Here is a 19,832-nt window from a genome sequence, read left to right on the forward strand (position 1 = left end):
GTATTCACCATGCCGTGATTGCGTTTCGCCCTGTCCTGTCGTGTTTTGCCGTGATTGTGTATCACCCTGTCCTGTCGTGTTTTGTGCCTTCATCAGATGCTGCGTGTGAGCAGGTGTCTCAGTCGACTACGGCCTGCGCCTACCCGAAGCGACCTGCAGTCTGTGGCCGCTTCTCCAGTTGTTTCCCCTCTACAAGTCTAGAGGAATTCTGTTATTCCGTTTTGGACTTTAATAAACTCTGTTTCTGTTAAGTCGCTTTTGGGTCCTCTTTTACCTGCATGACAGAAGGAACCGACCAAGGAATGGACCCAGCGACTTCAGACGCTCGTTACACTGCCGTCGAGATCCAAGGAGCCATGCTCGGCAGACACGAGCAGGAATTGTCTGCTGCTCGCCATGCCGTGGAGAACCTGGCCGCTCAGGTTTCCGACCTCTCTGGACAGTTCCAGAGTCTACGTCTCGTGCCACCTGTTACTCCCTGGCCTGCCGAGCCTCCAGAACCCAGGGTTAATAACCCACCTTGCTACTCCGGGCAGCCCACTGAGTGCCGCTCCTTTCTCACGCAGTGTGAGATTGTGTTCTCTCTCCAACCCCACACATACTCTAGAGAGAGCTCGGGTTGCTTACGTCATTTCACTCCTTACTGGCCGGGCTCGAGAATGGGGCACAGCTATCTGGGAGGCAAGGGCTGATTGCTCTAACAGATTCCAGAACTTTAAAGAGGAGATGATTCGGGTTTTTGACCGTTCAGTTTTTGGTGGGGAGGCTTCTAGGGCCCTGGCTTCCTTATGCCAAGGTGAACGGTCCATAACGGATTATTCCATTGAGTTTCGCACTCTTGCTGCCTCTAGTGAGTGGAACGAGCCGGCGCTGCTCGCTCGTTTTCTGGAGGGACTCCACGCAGTGGTTAAGGATGAGATTCTCTCCCGGGAGGTTCCTTCAGATGTGGACTCTTTGATTGCTCTCGCCATCCGCATAGAACGACGGGTAGATCTTCGTCACCGGGCTCGTGGAAGAGAGCTCGCATCAACGGTGTTTCCCTGCTCCGCATCGCAACCATCTCCCTCCTCTGGCTTTGAGACTGAGCCCATGCAGCTGGGAGGGATTCGCATCTCGAATAAGGAGAGGGAACGGAGGATCACCAACCGCCTGTGCCTCTATTGCGGAGTTGCTGGACATTTTGTTAATTCATGTCCAGTAAGAGGCCAGAGCCCATCAGTAAGCGGAGGGCTACTGGTGAGCGCTACTACTCAGGTCCCTTCATCTAGATCTTGTACTACTATGTCGGTCCATCTACGCTGGACCGGTTCGGGTGCTACATGCAGTGCTTTGATTGACTCTGGGGCTGAGGGTTGTTTCATGGACGAAGCATGGGCTCGGAAACATAACATTCCTTTCAGACCGTTAGACAGGCCTACGCCCATGTTTGCCTTAGATGGTAGTCATCTTCCCAGTATCAAATTTGAGACACTACCTTTAACTCTCACAGTATCTGGTAACCACAGTGAGACTATTTCTTTTTTGATTTTCCGTTCACCGTTTACACCTGTTGTTTTGGGTCACCCCTGGCTTGTATGTCATAATCCTTCTATTAATTGGTCTAGTAATTCTATCCTATCCTGGAACGTTTCTTGTCATGTGAAGTGTTTAATGTCTGCCATCCCTCCCATTTCTTCTGTCCCTACTTCTCAGGAGGAACCTGGCGATTTGACAGGAGTGCCGGAGGAATATCATGATCTGCGCACGGTCTTCAGTCGGTCCCGAGCCAACTCCCTTCCTCCTCACCGGTCGTATGATTGTAGTATTGATCTCCTTCCGGGGACCACTCCTCCTCGAGGTAGACTATACTCTCTGTCGGCTCCCGAACGTAAGGCTCTCGAGGATTATTTGTCTGTGTCTCTTGACGCCGGTACCATAGTGCCTTCTTCTTCTCCGGCCGGGGCGGGGTTCTTTTTGTTAAAAGAAGGACGGTACTCTGCGCCCCTGCGTGGATATCGAGGGCTGAATGACATAACGGTTAAGAATCGTTATCCGCTTCCCCTTATGTCATCAGCCTTCGAGATTCTGCAGGGAGCCAGGTGCTTTACTAAGTTGGACCTTCGTAACGCTTACCATCTCGTGCGCATCAGAGAGGGGGACGAGTGGAAAACGGCGTTTAACACTCCGTTAGGGCATTTTGAGTACCGGGTTCTGCCGTTCGGTCTCGCCAATGCGCCAGCTGTTTTTCAGGCATTAGTTAATGATGTTCTGAGAGACATGCTGAACATTTTTGTTTTTGTCTATCTTGACGATATCCTGATTTTTCTCCGTCACTCGAGATTCATGTTCAGCACGTTCGACGTGTTCTACAGCGCCTTTTAGAGAATTGTCTCTACGTAAAGGCTGAGAAGTGCTCTTTTCATGTCTCCTCCGTTACTTTTCTCGGTTCCGTTATTTCCGCTGAAGGCATTCAGATGGATTCCGCTAAGGTCCAAGCTGTCAGTGATTGGCCCGTTCCAAGGTCACGTGTCGAGTTGCAGCGCTTTTTAGGTTTCGCTAATTTCTATCGGCGTTTCATTCGTAATTTCGGTCAAGTTGCTGCCCCTCTCACAGCTCTTACTTCTGTCAAGACGTGTTTTAAGTGGTCCGGTTCCGCCCAGGGAGCTTTTGATCTTCTAAAAGAACGTTTTACGTCCGCTCCTATCCTCGTTACTCCTGACGTCACTAGACAATTCATTGTCGAGGTTGGCGCTTCAGAGGTAGGCGTGGGAGCCATCCTATCCCAGCGCTTCCAGTCTGACGATAAGGTTCATCCTTGCGCTTATTTTTCTCATCGCCTGTCGCCATCTGAGCGCAACTATGATGTGGGTAACCGTGAACTGCTCGCCATCCGCTTAGCCCTAGGCGAATGGCGACAGTGGTTGGAGGGCGACCGTTCCTTTTGTCGTTTGGACAGACCATAAGAACCTTGAGTACATCCGTTCTGCCAAACGACTTAATGCCCGTCAAGCTCGTTGGGCGTTGTTTTTCGCTCGTTTCGAGTTTGTGATTTCTTACCGTCCGGGTAGCAAGAACACCAAGCCTGATGCCTTATCCCGTCTGTTTAGTTCTTCTGTGGCTTCTACTGATCCCGAGGGGATTCTTCCTTATGGGCGTGTTGTCGGGTTAACAGTCTGGGGAATTGAAAGACAGGTTAAGCAAGCACTCACGCACACTGCGTCGCCGCGCGCTTGTCCTAGTAACCTCCTTTTCGTTCCTGTTTCCACTCGTCTGGCTGTTCTTCAGTGGGCTCACTCTGCCAAGTTAGCTGGTCATCCCGGTGTTCGAGGCACTCTTGCGTCTATTCGCCAGCGCTTTTGGTGGCCGACTCAGGAGCGTGACACGCGCCGTTTCGTGGCTGCTTGTTCGGACTGCGCGCAGACTAAGTCGGGTAACTCTCCTCCTGCCGGTCGTCTCAGACCGCTCCCCATTCCTTCTCGACCATGGTCTCACATTGCCTTAGACTTCATTACCGGTCTGCCTTTGTCTGCGGGGAAGACTGTGATTCTGACGGTTGTCGATAGGTTCTCTAAGGCGGCACATTTCATTCCCCTCGCTAAACTTCCTTCCGCTAAGGAGACGGCACAAATCATTATTGAGAATGTATTCAGAATTCATGGCCTCCCGTTAGACGCCGTTTCAGACAGAGGCCCGCAATTCACGTCACAGTTTTGGAGGGAGTTCTGTCGTTTGATTGGTGCGTCCGTCAGTCTCTCTTCCGGGTTTCATCCCCAGTCTAACGGTCAAGCAGAGAGGGCCAATCAGACGATTGGTCGCATACTACGCAGCCTTTCTTTCAGAAACCCTGCGTCTTGGGCAGAACAGCTCCCCTGGGCAGAATACGCTCACAATTCGCTTCCTTCGTCTGCTACCGGGTTATCTCCGTTTCAGAGTAGTCTGGGTTACCAGCCTCCTCTGTTCTCATCCCAGCTTGCCGAGTCAGCGTTCCCTCCGCTCAGCGTTTGTCCAACGTTGTGAGCGCACCTGGAGGAGGGTGAGGTCTGCACTTTGCCGTTACAGGGCACAGACGGTGAGAGCCGCCAATAAACGCAGGATTAAGAGTCCAAGGTATTGTTGCGGCCAGAGAGTGTGGCTTTCCACTCGCAACCTTCCTCTTACGACAGCTTCTCGTAAGTTGACTCCCGCGGTTCATTGGTCCGTTCCGTGTCTCCCAGGTCGTCAATCCTGTCGCTGTGCGACTAAGCTGCTTCTTCCGCGACATCTTCGTCGCGTCCATCCTGTCTTCCATGTCTCCTGTGTTAAGCCCTTTCTTCGCACCCCCGTTCGTCTTCCCTCCCCCCCTCCCGTCCTTGTCGAGAGCGCACCTATTTACAAGGTACATAAGATTATGGACATGCGTTCTCGGGGACGGGGTCACCAATACCTAGTGGATTGGGAGGGTTACGGTCCTGAGGAGAGGAGTTGGGTTCCGTCTCGGGGACGTGCTGGACCGTTCGCTCATCGATGATTTCCTCCGTTGCCGCCAGGATTCCTCCTCGAGTGCGCCAGGAGGCGCTCGGTGAGTGGGGGGGTACTGTCATGTTTGTCATTTATTGTCATGTCTTGTCCCTGTGCTCCCCATGCTATTCGTTTCCCTCTGCTGGTCTTGTTTGGTTCTATCCCTCTCTCTCCCCCTCCCTCTCTCACTCTCTCGCTCTCTCTTCTCTCTGTCGTTCCGTTCCTGCTCCCAGCTGTTCCTATTCCCCTAATCATCATTTAGTCTTCCCACACCTGTTCCCGATCCTTTCCCCTGATTAGAGTCCCTATTTATTCCTTTGTGATCCGTTCCTGTTCCGTCGGTTCCTTGTATTGTATTCACCATGCCGTGATTGCGTTTCGCCCTGTCCTGTCGTGTTTTTGCCGTGATTGTGTATCACCCTGTCCTGTCGTGTTTTGTGCCTTCATCAGATGCTGCGTGTGAGCAGGTGTCTCAGTCGACTACGGCCTGCGCCTACCCGAAGCGACCTGCAGTCTGTGGCCGCTTCTCCAGTTGTTTCCCCTCTACAAGTCTAGAGGAATTCTGTTATTCCGTTTTGGACTTTAATAAACTCTGTTTCTGTTAAGTCGCTTTTGGGTCCTCTTTTACCTGCATGACACAACATTTTTGTCAAATCTAGAGAGAAATTATTGTTCATATTTTGTTGAATTTTGCATAAATACTATTTGTATTCCAGCCATCCAATGATTTTATTTTGAAGGCTATTACATAAGTCACTATTCAGGCTAATCCTTGTGTGGCTGAAACTTCACATAAAGACTGTTCATACCATTAATCAAGTAAAATTGTCTTACAAATTAGGGTTATTTTAGATGATGACACCTTCCTTGATTGTAAACCTTTTCTAGCTAACTATGGCTGTTATAACTCACAGACAATATTATGTCTTATAAGGACAGTTTTGAGACAACTATACCAGCATCATAGCATACATGACGATTAATCCTTGTGACATATGAAAATACGAGTGATACTTTATGATCATTGTGTAATAACTGCGTAACAAAAAGATATAAACGCGATCAATTGTTATGTGACTGCAAGTCATATTCAGGTCCTGATTGGGAAACAAGCTTATTGATACGTCAACCAGTGTTCTTTGAATTGTGTCATTTTTTGACGTTCCATACTATGTATGGAACATTAGTTGGGGTTGGCTATTATTTATGTTCATATCATTTATATAAATACACTGTAAAGAAATAAATCAGATGTGGCAGGTATCAATTTTAAACATCTGATTTCAAAATGCAAAATGTTCCTGTGCTTGTTCAATTCTGGTTCGACTACATATCATGCTATTTATGTTTACAATTTAATATACAATGTTACCGTAAATGTATCCTTTTTATTGTTTTTATATAGTGTTTCGACTGCGTGAGCTGCTCTGAAAAAACAAACAGGCTTTGTTGAGTGTTGGTCCTCAAAGATCCTAGTGTTATCAACCTCTGCCACATATCAAATGAAATCAACAGGTCATGATTTTACCTTCATGTGCATTTAAATGAAAGTTCCATTTCTCCAGGATGACTCAATTTGCCTCTTGTGTTTGCATTTTGCTTAGGAGGCAGTGGTACCTGTTTGAGCTACCCGGAGACAGCTTTCGCTGCGCCGGTTCAGCCCTGTCTTGCGCCCTTGCAATGGGAGGGCAGATCCGTCGAATACAACCACAACACAGGACGAAACACACGGGCCTCGGTGTCGTATGATGCACAGAACCACAGAATAAGGCTTCTTCAACAGAATAAAAGACATACACCATGCCAGAAGTAAGCAGGCTACTTTGAAACATTCGTTTTTATTCATGAATAGCGTTTGTCCAACTGGTGAGGTCAATTAAACAAAGGTTAGGTATTGTGGATACGGATGAAATACCGATGATGGCCGCTACAAAGCGTCAATATGGCTTGAGCTGTTCCTCTACCACTGTGATTGCAGACCTAAATAGACAATAACAGCAAAATTATGAAACAAAAATATCCAATCAAAGACATTTTGTGTGATATTGAACCTTTACCAATATAATACGACTATAAACGTTTTTTGAATTCAGATTTTAAATAATAAGCATGTGTTCCTTATGAACTAGAACTGTTTTATGTTCAGACCTATGAGTCAGCATTGCTTCTGACCTTCATGAAAGTAGTTGATCCAGTGCCCTGTTTTTGGATAAGCTCTCCGGACCCCAAATAGGCCTAATATGCTCACCAGACACGTCGCGTGCACCGCAAAATTAATTTAGAAATCCATGTTATTCAATTATTACACCCACACTGCTCGCACGCGACAACAAGCGTCTGCGAAGCCAAGGGCTAAAATAGAAGTCATTCCTATTTCTGACACCGATCGCGCTGAAAGTCCTGCCTCTCCCATCTCCTCATTGGTTTATAGAAGCAGGTACCCACGTGCCATCTCCTCATTGGTTATACCCACGTGGGTGATTGAAAGACAAACTGTTTTGCCGGTTGTCGTGGTAATACTATGAAAAATGCGATCACCATATAAGTTCAACGATGAAAAAGCCTGCAAGGAGGAGACATGACTAGAAACGATTCAGTTGGCCGTTTTATGTGTTGATTAATGGTCAGAGTAGAGGAGTTTCAGGTAAAATAACAACTCGTTGTTTAAATCCCAGGACAAAATTAGCTAGCAGCAAGCTGGCTAAATAGGACAAATTAGCTAGCAACAGCAAGCTAGCTAAATAGGACAAATTAGCTAGCAAGTGCAAGCTAACTAGCTAAATTGCCATACATGATTAATGCTTTTGACCTGTCCCCAAATTAATGTCATTGGTTCAGAGTTTGTTTTGATATTTTAACCTGCGTGTGGATCGGCTTTTGGTGTAGGGGGACAAAAAATACATTTCTGCACGATAACGCATATGAGCGCAGCCGGTTTGGGTTTCATGTAAGTAAACAAATGAGCCCAACAGCCAGAGGCAAAAGAGGAAAAGCGTTTTTCTCACAGCATAGTTAGACCTTGAAACAATAATCTAATTACTTGGTTGTATCAATGATCAATCAGTAATGCAAAGGCAATATAATAGGCCTAATGCTAAAAGGACTAACCCTGCATTTCTTGTTGAATAGCTACTATTTACCTAGCTACAGTATGATTGATTCAAATGATGCATTTCTCTCCTATTATTACAAACTGATGACGTTTGAATATTTCTTTGTTTTACTCACCTCCAGATACTTTTGAGTTTATCACTGTACACCAGAGGTGGCCTGCTGTTCCAGATGAGAGGGCAGAAGACGAAGCGAAGTTCAAGATCCCCTGTTGGGCCTGGGACCCCTTGACATCCTAGTGACTCTATGAGGACCAGTACTTTATCGGTGGACCTGGAGACATGATCGAGGTGCAGGAGTGGTCAGATAGGAAACCAGCCCACAAAAAGTAAGTAAGTGCCTTTAAACTGGGTATGGTAGTAGGTTCCAGGCATACCGGTTTGTGCGTCAAGAACTGCAATGCTGCTGTGTTTTTCACACTCAACATTTTCCGTGTGACTCAAAAAATTGTCCACCACCCAAAGGACATCCAGCCAACTTGACACAACTGTGGGAAGCATTGAGTCAACATGGGCCAGCATCCCTGTAGAATGCTTTCGACACCTTGTAGAGTCCATGTCCCATCGAATTGAGGCTGTTCTGAGGGCAAAAGGTGGTGCAACTCGAGATTAGGAAGGTTGTCCACCACTCCAAAGGACATCCAGCCAACTTGACACAACTGTGGGAAGCATTGGAGTCAACATGGGCCAGCATCCCTGTAGAACACTTCGGCACCTTGTAGAGTCATGTCCGTCGGAATTGAGGGCTGTTCTGAGGGCAAAAGGTGGTGCAACTCGAGATTAGGAAGGCTCACTCCATTGTGTTACCAGGTGCTTGTTGAAAAGCTGTATACTTAGAAGGAAGTGAAGGTCCCTGATGAAGGTCCATTGAAGCCCAAAAGTTGGTTTATAAATGTTTGGAAGCATCAAGCTCACCTGGCTGGCAAACACCATCTTATTTAGAAGAAACAGGAAAGGCTTCAATGTTTACTTTTATTTTCATATACAGAGCAATGTTAAACCAGTAGAAATCAACTTTTTCAAGATGAAAGACAATGGCCCAGGCTTGCATAATGTTGCACAATGATTTAAGTTGTTTTAGTCAAAGTTTGATACATTTTGGGCTTGAGTGACAAATCCAAACTGCAAATCCGTGTGAATGAACAAATTATTTTTCTGCCTACATTTAGTTTCAGGGCTGGGTTTATTTGAATGTTACCACCCACCAGCATGGCATTGCTTATTTATTTAATTAACTAGGCAAAGTCAGTTAAGAACCAAATTCTTATTTTCAGTGACGGACTCGAACAGTGGGTTAACTGCCTGTTCAGGGTAGAATGACAGATTTGTACCTTGTCAGCTCGGGGGATTCGATCTAGAAACCTTTCGGTTACTGGCCCAACGCTCTAACCACTAGGCTACCTGCCGCCCTGATTATTATTAATCAGAAACAACTGTAAAAGTTATTCTTCTTATCGAACCAAACAGCCTTGTGTTTTACTTGACCACCTGAGCAATGGTTCTAATAAATGTAAAATATGGGGTGCAAGTTTAAAATAGGGGTGCAAACATATGTTTTTGCACCATTTCTTTTTACCAGAACATTATTTACATTTACATTTAAGTCATTTAGCAGACGCTCTTATCCAGAGCGACTTACAAATTATCATTATCATCCATTAGATAATTTATAAATGTTCACTTATTTTTTTAGCTAGTCTGTTTAAAAATATATATATTATAGTTTTATAAATGGTATAAATGTGTGATATGCTCCCCCCAAGATGAATGGTTTTGATCTTTAAAGTTTTGTTTCACTATGTGCTCCACTGCAATTTATAGAAGATGCCAAAACTGGATATAACAATAGACCAGTGTGGCCCAAATTTTTACAATTTTTAATTTTACCCCCTTTTCTCCCCAATTTCATAGTAACTACTAACAATTGGATACTATCTTGTCTCATCGCTACAACTCCCATACGGGCTCGGGAGAGACGAAGGTCGAAAGCCATGCGTCCTCCGAAACACAACCCGACCAAGCCACACTCCTTCTTAACACAGCGCTCATCCAACCCGGGAAGCCAGCCGCACCAATGTGTCGGAGGAAACACCGTGCACCTGGTTAGCGCGCACTGTGCCCGACCCGCTACAGGAGTCGCTGATGCGCGATGAGACAAGGATATCCCTACCGGCCGAACTCTCCCTAACGACGCTAGGCCAATTGTGCGTCACGGACCTCCCGGTCACGGCCGGCTGCGGCTGACCACTGCGCCACCCAGGAGGCCCAGTTTTCCCTAAATCAATACTTATGACATATCCAGCTCCATACGGTGTAGTATTTTTTTAAAGCAACATCTGATAACATTAGCTAGCTAGATAATGTTAGCAAGATAGCTAGCTAGATAAGGTTAGCATTCAAGCTGAGCCTACTGACAGCCTTCAGTGCCCTATTTGTTAATGTTTATCAACTCCACGTGGAAATTCTCATACCCAATTTGTGAATATGTATAAGTAGCCTTCATCATTCTTCGGTTGAACCTAAACATGCATTTCTCTCTCTAGGTCAGGAAATTACAATGAAATAGTGGTGGCAACTTCCTTTGGGAAGTCTATTAAAGAGGAATTTCCCCCTGGCTCTGCCACTACATAGTTATTACTATATTAACAACATTACGTTTTTGTTATAAACATCAACATTATCCAAACCACAAGCTAGAAGAAGTACATTTTAATTTCACTGCTAGAATCGGAAAAGTTTTGACTTCCTTTGTATTTGTCTGCTCATAGTGAACCACAAAGGCCAGCATTCATAGCGAATGCAGATACCACCCCGTTAAGTAGATGGGGCATGCCCACAAACCTGGTTCAGTTCCTATGCCCTCCACTAAATGTCAACAGTCTTTAGAAATTGTTTCAGGCTTGTATTCTTGTAAATGAGTGAGTAAGACCAATCTGAATGAGTGGACCCTGACTTGTCACAGAGCTTTTTCATGCTCAATCCAGGAGAGTGCATTTCTTGTTTACCTTTTATATTGAAGACGTTATTGTCCGGTATTATAGATCATTTAGGCTAAAAAACAACCTGAGGCTTGAATATAAACATCGTTTGACATGTTTCAATGAACTTTATGGATACAATTTGGATGTTTTGTCTCCCTGTTTTGACTGTTTGAGCCTGTGGATTACTGAAGAAAATGCGAACAAAACAGAGGTTTTTGGATATAAAGAGACTATCGAACAAAAGGAACATTTATTGAGCAAATGAATGTCTTCTGAGTGCAACCATATGAAGATCATCAGAGGTAAGAGATTCATTTTCTCTCTGTTTCTGAGTTTTGTAACTCTTCTGCTTGGCTGGTTACTGTTTGTAATGATTTGTCAACTGGGCTATGTTCTCAAATAATCGTAAGGTATGCTTTCGCCGTAAAGCCTTTTAAAAATCTGACACTGGTTGGATTCACAGGAAGTTAGGTTTAAAGATGATGTAACATATGTTTTGTTTTCTGAATTTTTATCATGAGTATTTCAATATTTGAATTTAGCGCTCTGCAATCTCACTGGATGTTTGCCAGGTGGGATGTAGTGTCCCACATACCTAGAGAGGTTAAACACGGGTTCCCATGCTTGTTCAATGCTTGTTCAATGAACCATAAACAATTCATTAACATGCACCTGTGGAAAGCCGGTAGTTAAGACACCTTGAGCAATTAAGGTCAGCAATGTTTGTTCCTTGTATAATGACAAACCGTGGCGTAGGTTCCAACCACTTTTAATGAACTATACTCTTCCCACCTAAACTCCCTGTTTAGTCATGCAAGGCATTCTTCAACCACCTAAACCCCCCCCATAGCCTGCTGGGTAGCGTAGCCTAAATGTTATTAACACATAACAACACATTTTCCTTCCCTTTAAAAGAAAACTACTTTTCTATGTAACTACACATGTCCCATCACATTTGTTTACCCAACCTGCATAACATGCAATTTTCCATAACACACATTTCTTTCCCCCAATTGTTATTGCTTTTTTTTTACATTGCTCTCATCATCTTTAGAGGCAATAAACATATTCTGATGTATTATTTTTTCAACTAAATATAGTCTGTCCAACAATACTCTATTGTGGCTCTATTTCTTTTCACATAAACAAAACATTCAGTCCAGGTGCCCCTTTTTAAAAAACGTTTTATTTATTAGCAATTGGCCTAGCCAGAGTGGCCTAGCCAGTCTCCAGACCTTAATCCATAGAAGATCTGTGGAGGGAGCTGAAGGTTCGAGTTGCCAAACGTCAGCCTCGAAACCTTAATGACTTGGAGAAGATCTACAGAAAGTGGGAAGCTCATGTTTTTAACCTATGGTATTCTATCTAGACGCAACAGAACATTTTAATGTACAAATTTCCCCTCAGGGACAATAAAGTCAATCCTAATCCTACCTCTCCCTGCTACACCAGATGAGGCGTGGGTGGGCGTCTACACAGTGAAGGACTGCTACCCTGTCCAGGAGACCTACACCAGGAACAGCAGCATCACTACCTCTACCCGCTTCTTGACCTCCAGCTGGGCATCAGCGACCCAGAAGTCTTCACCGCCCAGCAGCTGCCAGTCCAGCCCCGCCCAGAGAGGATGGACTCCGACTGCTGAGGCCTTCACCTTTCCCCTTTGACCCCATGCTCATTGACCCCATGCTCTGTTTTCACATTTCCCCCACTTTTTAATTTTTAAATGTAACCTTTATTTAACTAGGCAAGTCAGTTAAGAACTAATTCTTATTAGTGTCGGTTTAGGTGTAGGTCCAACTGTCCCGGCATCCCGGTTAGAGGATGTAGAATGACCAGCAGGAGACAGGGAGACAAGGCACACTTTATTACCAACACACACACACATGGCAAACTGGAAGAGGAGACTGTTAGTAGTGTAATAAGTGTTGTAGTGGTTGTCTACAAGGAAGGCATATAATTACATAATGGCATTACAGGCTAATGAATATGTAATAGCAATGAGGATGACACGTACTATAATGGTCAGGTAATTAGCAAAGCTTATGTGGTACACAGTAGGATACAATAGTACACTATGGACAGAGCTACTAGCATGTATTAGCAGCTAGGCTAACAGTATGGCTTACAAGAGAAGTTTGTAGGAGCCAACTAATGTAGCACACATTATGACAGTATATACAGGTGGGCTAGCATAGCATAGTATACACAAGATACAATTAGTGGCTAGCATATGTAAAATATACAAGAAAAAGCTAGCATGCTAGGCTGCAGGCCACAGGCTGTAGGTAGTAAGTAGCACACAATATATACAGTGGAGGCTAGTAAGCTTCAGGTTATAGGTACATACAGAACTATGTACAGTAGGGATGAGTTTTGCATTAGGGTTGCAGCTAGGAGTTAGCATGCTATTTGGTAGAGGCTACGATTCGTATGAGGAATTGACCGGATGTTACCGTTCGGCCATTTAGGTGAGCAACTCGAAGATGTAACTGGTAGCCATCTTGGGTTCCATAACAACAATGAAGGGATTACTCCTCTTGGCCTGCATACTGTACACTGTAGCCAGAACTATGCAACAAACCGATAGATAACATGTATAAGCATATACTAACATAATAATATCAGCCTATAACATGTAAGCAGATGTTTTGTAGTGATTTCTATGTTGAAAATTTAAAGAATATTTGCTTGTCTATGGTGTGTAATGGGAAGCAACCAGATGCTGAATTTGACATATTTATTAATTTACTTGTTCAGTTCCTAATAAGCACGCATCCATTAAGAAATGACATAAAAACTGTCGAATCTCTGTGGATTGATGAGGAATTGAAAAAATGTTATGGTTGAGAGGGATGAGGCAAAAAGATTGACCAATATGTCCGGCTGCACAGCCGATTCGCAAACATACTGTACATTAGAAATCATGTGACTAAACAAAATAAGAATCTGTACTTTGAAACAAAGATAAATAATATAAAGAATGAAAATAAAAAAGCTTTGGAGTACCTTAAATGAAATTTTGGGGCAAAAACAACCTTGGCTCCATCATTCATTGAATCAGATGGCTCACTCATCACAAAATCCACTGATATTGCCAAGTACTTTAATGATTTGTTCATTGACAAGGATAGCAAACTTAGGCATGACATGCCAACATCAAATTCTGAACCTACACATCCATTTATAACTGACCAAATTATGAAAGACAAGCGTTGTAATTTTGAATTCAATAACTTGAAGTGTGGAAGAGGTGAAACAATTATTGTTGTCTATCAACAATGACAAGCCACCGGTGTCTGACAACTTGGATGGAAAATTACTTAAGGGTGATAGTGGACGATATTACCACTCCTATTTGCCATCTCTTCAAACTAACCCTAAAGGAAAGTGTGTGCCCTCAGGTCTGGAAGAAAGCAAAAAAGTCATTCCCCTACCCAAGAATAGCAAAGCACCCTTTACTGGTTCAAACATCAGCCTGTTACCAACCCCTTAGTAAAGTTTTGGAAAAATGGTGTTTGACCAGATACAATGCTATTTCACCGTAAAAATAATAATTGGTCTCTTCACAGTCCCCAAATCCAGAACAGATTATGGGAGGTGTACAGTACTACATAGAGCCATCACTACATGGAACTTCCACATCAAATTACTCATGCAAGCAGTACAATTTAGATTAAAAATACACCTTATGGAACAGCGGGGAATGTGAAGACACACAGGCACAGACACATGGATACACTCACATGATAACATACGCACACTATACACACATGTACACGCGTGCATTTCATGTCGTAGATATGTGCTGGTGAAGTCGTGGACTGAGGGCACACACATAATGTGTTGTGAAATGAATTGTAATGTTTTTTTAAAACTGTATAACTGTCATGTTTGTCATTTATTATCATGTCTTGTCCCTGTGCTCCCCATTCTATTCGTTTCCCTCTGCTGGTCTTATTAGGTTCTATCCCTCTCTCTCCCCCTCCCTCTCTCACTCTCTCGCTCTCTCTTCTCTCTATCGTTCCGTTCCTGCTCCCAGCTGTTCCTATTCCCCTAATCATCATTTAGTCTTCCCACACCTGTTCCCGATCCTTTCCCCTGATTAGAGTCCCTATTTCTTCCTTTGTGTTCCGTTCCTGTCCTGTCGGTTCCTTGTTTAGAATTCACCGTGCTGTGATTGTGTATCGCCCTGTCCTGTCGTGTTTTGCCTTCATCAGATGCTGCGTGTGAGCAGGTGTCTCTGTCCTACGGCCTGCGCCTACCCGGCGACCTGCAGTCTGTGGCCGCTTCTCCTGTTATTCCCCTCTACAGACTAGAGGATTTCTGTTATTCTCTGTTTGGACATTTCCTGTTAAGGATTCAGGATTTGTCGTTTTCTGTTTGGACTTGAATAAACTCTGTTTCTGTTAAGTCGCTTTTGGGTCCTCTTTCACCTGCATGACAGAAGGAACCGACCAAGGAATGGACCCAGCGACTTCAGACGCTCGTTACACTGCCGTCGAGATCCAAGGAGCCATGCTCGGCAGACACGAGCAGGAATTGTCTGCTGCTCGCCATGCCGTGGAGAACCTGGCCGCTCAGGTTTCCGACCTCTCTGGACAGTTCCAGAGTCTACGTCTCGTGCCACCTGTTACTTCCTGGCCTGCCGAGCCTCCAGAACCTAGGGTTAATAACCCACCTTGCTACTCCGGGCAGCCCACTGAGTGCCGCTCCTTTCTCACGCAGTGTGAGATTGTGTTCTCTCTCCAACCCAACACATACTCTAGAGAGAGAGCTCGGGTTTTACGTCATTTCACTCCTTACTGGCCGGGCTCGAGAATGGGGCACAGCTATCTGGGAGGCAAGGGCTGATTGCTCTAACAAGTTCCAGAACTTTAAAGAGGAGATGATTCGGGTTTTTGACCGTTCAGTTTTTGGTGGGGAGGCTTCTAGGGCCCTGGCTTCCTTATGCCAAGGTGAACGGTCCATAACGGTTATTCTATTGAGTTTCGCACTCTTGCTGCCTCTAGTAGTGGAACGAGCCGGCGCTGCTCGCTCGTTTTCTGGAGGGACTCCACGCAGTGGTTAAGGATGAGATTCTCTCCCGGGAGGTTCCTTCAGATGTGGACTCTTTGATTGCTCTCGCCATCCGCATAGAACGACGGGTAGATCTTCGTCACCGGGCTCGTGGAAGAGAGCTCGCATCAACGGTGTTTCCCTGCTCCGCATCGCAACCATCTCCCTCCTCTGGCTTTGAGACTGAGCCCATGCAGCTGGGAGGGATTCGCATCTCGACTAAGGAGAGGGAACGGAGGATCACCAACCGCCTGTGCCTCTATTGCGGAGTAGCTGGACATTTTGTTAATTCATGTCCAGTAAAAGCCAGAGCTCATCTGTAGCGGAGGGCTACAGGTGAGCGCAACTACTCAAGTCTCTCCATCAAAATCCTGTACTACTTTGTCGGTCCATCTACGCTGGACCGGTTCGGGTGCTACATGTAGTGCCTTGATAGACTCTGGGGCTGAGGTTGTTTCATGGGACGAAGCATGGGTTCGGAAACATGACATTCCTTTCAGAGAGTTAGAGAAGCCTACGCCCATGTTCGCCTTAGATGGTAGTCATCTTCCCAGTATCAGATTTGAGACACTACCTTTAACCCTCACAGTATCTGGTAACCACAGTGAGACTATTTCTTTTTTGATTTTCCGTTCACCGTTTACACCTGTTGTTTTGGGTCATCCCTGGCTAGTATGTCATAATCCTTCTATTAATTGGTCTAGTAATTCTATCCTATCCTGGAACGTTTCTTGTCATGTGAAGTGTTTAATGTCTGCCATCCCTCCCCGTTTCTTCTGTCCCTACTTCTCAGGAGGAACCTGGCGATTTGACAGGAGTGCCGGAGGAATATCATGATCTGCGCACGGTCTTCAGTCGGTCCCGAGCCAACTCCTTCCTCCTCACCGGTCGTATGATTGTAGTATTGATCTCCTTCCGGGGACCACTCCTCCTCGAGGTAGACTATACTCTCTGTCGGCTCCCGAACGTAAGGCTCTCGAGGATTATTTGTCTGTGTCTCTTGACGCCGGTACCATAGTGCCTTCTTCCTCTCCGGCCGGGGCGGGGTTCTTTTGTTAAGAAGAAGGACGGTACTCTGCGCCCCTGCGTGGATTATCGAGGGCTGAATGACATAACGGTTAAGAATCGTTATCCGCTTCCCCTTATGTCATCAGCCTTCGAGATTCTGCAGGGAGCCAGGTGCTTTACTAAGTTGGACCTTCGTAACGCTTACCATCTCGTGCGCATCAGAGAGGGGGACGAGTGGAAAACGGCGTTTAACACTCCGTTAGGGCATTTTGAGTACCGGGTTCTGCCGTTCGGTCTCGCCAATGCGCCAGCTGTTTTTCAGGCATTAGTTAATGATGTTCTGAGAGACATGCTGAACATCTTTGTTTTTGTCTATCTTGACGATATCCTGATTTTTTTCTCCGTCCTCGAGATTCATGTTCAGCACGTTCGACGTGTTCTACAGCGCCTTTTAGAGAATTGTCTCTACGTAAAGGCTGAGAAGTGCTTTCTTTTCATGTCTCCTCCGTTACTTTTCTCGGTTCCGTTATTTCCGCTGAAGGCATTCAGATGGATTCCGCTAAGGTCCAAGCTGTCAGTGATTGGCCCGTTCCAAGGTCACGTGTCGAGTTGCAGCGCTTTTAGGTTTCGCTAATTTCTATCGGCGTTTCATTCGTAATTTCGGTCAAGTTGCTGCTCCTCTCACAGCTCTTACTTCTGTCAAGACGTGTTTTAAGTGGTCGGTTCCGCCCAGGGAGCTTTTGATCTTCTAAAAGAACGTTTTACGTCCGCTCCTATCCTCGTTACTCCTGACGTCACTAGACAATTCATTGTCGAGGTTGGCCTTCAGAGGTAGGCGTGGGAGCCATTCTATCCCAGCGCTTCCAGTCTGACGATAAGGTTCATCCTTGCGCTTATTTTTCTCATCGCCTGTCGCCATCTGAGCGCAACTATGATGTGGGTAACCGTGAACTGCTCGCCATCCGCTTAGCCCTAGGCGAATGGCGACAGTGGTTGGAGGGCGACCGTTCCTTTTGTCGTTTGGACAGACCATAAGAACCTTGAGTACATCCGTTCTGCCAAGCGACTTAATGCCCGTCAAGCTCGTTGGGCGTTGTTTTTCGCTCGTTTCGAGTTTGTGATTTCTTACCGTCCGGGTAGCAAGAACACCAAGCCTGATGCCTTATCCCGTCTGTTTAGTTCTTCTGTGGCTTCTACTGATCCCGAGGGGATTCTTCCTTATGGGCGTGTTGTCGGGTTAACAGTCTGGGGAATTGAAAGACAGGTTAAGCAAGCACTCACGCACACTGCGTCGCCGCGCGCTTGTCCTAGTAACCTCCTTTTCGTTCCTGTTTCCACTCGTCTGGCTGTTCTTCAGTGGGCTCACTCTGCCAAGTTAGCTGGTCATCCCGGTGTTCGAGGCACTCTTGCGTCTATTCGCCAGCGCTTTTGGTGGCCGACTCAGGAGCGTGACACGCGCCGTTTCGTGGCTGCTTGTTCGGACTGCGCGCAGACTAAGTCGGGTAACTCTCCTCCTGCCGGTCGTCTCAGACCGCTCCCCATTCCTTCTCGACCATGGTCTCACATTGCCTTAGACTTCATTACCGGTCTGCCTTTGTCTGCGGGGAAGACTGTGATTCTTACGGTTGTCGATAGGTTCTCTAAGGCGGCACATTTCATTCCCCTCGCTAAACTTCCTTCCGCTAAGGAGACGGCACAAATCATTATTGAGAATGTATTCAGAATTCATGGCCTCCCGTTAGACGCCGTTTCAGACAGAGGCCCGCAATTCACGTCACAGTTTTGGAGGGAGTTCTGTCGTTTGATTGGTGCGTCCGTCAGTCTCTCTTCCGGGTTTCATCCCCAGTCTAACGGTCAAGCAGAGAGGGCCAATCAGACGATTGGTCGCATACTACGCAGCCTTTCTTTCCAGAAACCCTGCGTCTTGGGCAGAACAGCTCCCCTGGGCAGAATACGCTCTGGTCGCTTCCTTCGTCTGCTACCGGGTTATCTCCCGTTTCAGAGTAGTCTGGGTTACCAGCCTCCTCTGTTCTCATCCCAGCTTGCCGAGTCCAGCGTTCCCTCCGCTCAGCGTTTGTCCAACGTTGTGAGCGCACCTGGAGGAGGGTGAGGTCTGCACTTTGCCGTTACAGGGCACAGACGGTGAGAGCCGCCAATAAACGCAGGATTAAGAGTCCAAGGTATTGTTGCGGCCAGAGAGTGTGGCTTTCCACTGCAACCTTCCTCTTACGACAGCTTCTCGTAAGTTGACTCCATGGTTCATTGGTCCGTTCCGTGTCTCCCAGGTCGTCAATCCTGTCGCTGTGCGACTCTTCTTCCGCGACATCTTCGTCGCGTCCATCCTGTCTTCCATGTCTCCTGTGTTAAGCCCTTTCTTCGCACCCCCGTTCGTCTTCCCTCCCCCCTCCCGTCCTTGTCGAGAGCGCACCTATTTACAAGGTACATAAGATCATGGACATGCGTTCTCGGGGACGGGGTCACCAATACTTAGTGGATTGGGAGGGTTACGGTCCTGAGGAGAGGAGTTGGGTTCCGTCTCGGGGCGTGCTGGACCGTTCACTCATCGATGATTTCCTCCGTTGCCGCCAGGATTCCTCCTCGAGTGCGCCAGGAGGCGCTCGGTGAGTGGGGGTACTGTCATGTTTGTCATTTATTATCATGTCTTGTCCCTGTGCTCCCCATTCTATTCGTTTCCCTCTGCTGGTCTTATTAGGTTCTTTCCCTCTTTCTATCCTCTCTCTCCCCTCCCTCTCTCACTCTCTCGCTCTCTCTTCTCTCTATCGTTCCGTTCCTGCTCCCAGCTGTTCCTATTCCCCTAATCATCATTTAGTCTTCCCACACCTGTTCCCGATCCTTTCCCCTGATTAGAGTCCCTATTTCTTCCTTTGTGTTCCGTTCCTGTCCTGTCGGTTCCTTGTTTAGAATTCACCGTGCTGTGATTGTGTATCGCCCTGTCCTGTCGTGTTTTTGCCTTCATCAGATGCTGCGTGTGAGCAGGTGTCTCTGTCAGCTACGGCCTGCGCCTACCGAAGCGACCTGCAGTCTGTGGCCGCTTCTCCTGTTATTCCCCTCTACAGACTAGAGGATTTCTGTTATTCCTGTTTGGACATTTCCTGTTAAGGATTCAGGATTTGTCGTTTTCTGTTTGGACTTTAATAAACTCTGTTTCTGTTAAGTCGCTTTTGGGTCTCTTTCACCTGCA

General features: G+C 46.2%; 1 pseudogene; it reads left to right on the plus strand.

Annotated features, from left to right (window-relative positions):
* The first annotated feature begins 6,080 nt into the window (after positions 1–6,080).
* LOC124029548 lies at positions 6,081–12,209 on the plus strand (annotated as a pseudogene).
* The last annotated feature ends 7,623 nt before the right edge of the window (positions 12,210–19,832 follow it).

Source organism: Oncorhynchus gorbuscha, unplaced genomic scaffold (assembly GCF_021184085.1).
Source record: "Oncorhynchus gorbuscha isolate QuinsamMale2020 ecotype Even-year unplaced genomic scaffold, OgorEven_v1.0 Un_scaffold_6777, whole genome shotgun sequence".
In the NCBI taxonomy this organism is placed as follows: domain Eukaryota; kingdom Metazoa; phylum Chordata; class Actinopteri; order Salmoniformes; family Salmonidae; genus Oncorhynchus; species Oncorhynchus gorbuscha.